The following is a 640-nucleotide window of genomic DNA, read 5'->3' on the forward strand; positions in this document are numbered from 1 at the left end:
AAGGGCTAACGTTTTATTATTCATTCATTCTTGAAATTTCTTCTTATTCATAGTATCTTGAATTTAGGCCTAAGTGTAAGATCTGAGCAATGTTATTGCATAAAGACACCTAGCTAAAGCTGCTTGTATCCCAGAATAATTATTGATCACATGCAATTTTATTTAGGAAGGGTGTTTTGTAAAGGAAATCAAATCTTATGTGTAACTTCAGAATTTAATTTCATTCATTCTTGAAATTTCTTCTTATTCATAGTATCTTGAATTTAGGCCTAAGTGTAAGATCTGAGCAATGTTATTGCATAAAGACACCTAGCTAAAGCTGCTTGTATCCCAGAATAATTATTGATCACATGCAATTTTATTTAGGAAGGGTGTTTTGTAAAGGAAATCAAATCTTATGTGTAACTTCAGAATTTAATTGCTACTTTTTTTTGTGGCTTGTGTGTTAATATGAGACAAGATGTTGACAGTAATACTGTGCTCCTGCTGCACGCATTGAGTGGAATATACTGAACAGAAATCTACCTGATAAATATTTTTCTGTTCCAAATGCTTCACAAATTTAGTTAGAATTGTAATGAGAACCTCCTACTGGTGTGGCAAACTCCAGACAAATGCTAAGATTGCTTATTTCTCTTTC

The 640-nt window shown here is 32.2% G+C and overlaps 1 protein-coding gene across 1 annotated transcript in view; it reads left to right on the forward strand.

Moving 5' to 3' along the window:
• CERK (ceramide kinase) overlaps nucleotides 1–640 on the forward strand; it is a gene marked incomplete at its 5' end in the record, with an annotated part of 30,583 nt that overhangs the window by 7,897 nt on the left and 22,046 nt on the right. The window lies entirely within an intron of this gene.

The sequence above is a fragment of the Acanthisitta chloris genome, unplaced genomic scaffold, assembly GCF_000695815.1.
Source record: "Acanthisitta chloris isolate BGI_N310 unplaced genomic scaffold, ASM69581v1 scaffold9404, whole genome shotgun sequence".
NCBI lineage: Eukaryota > Metazoa > Chordata > Aves > Passeriformes > Acanthisittidae > Acanthisitta > Acanthisitta chloris.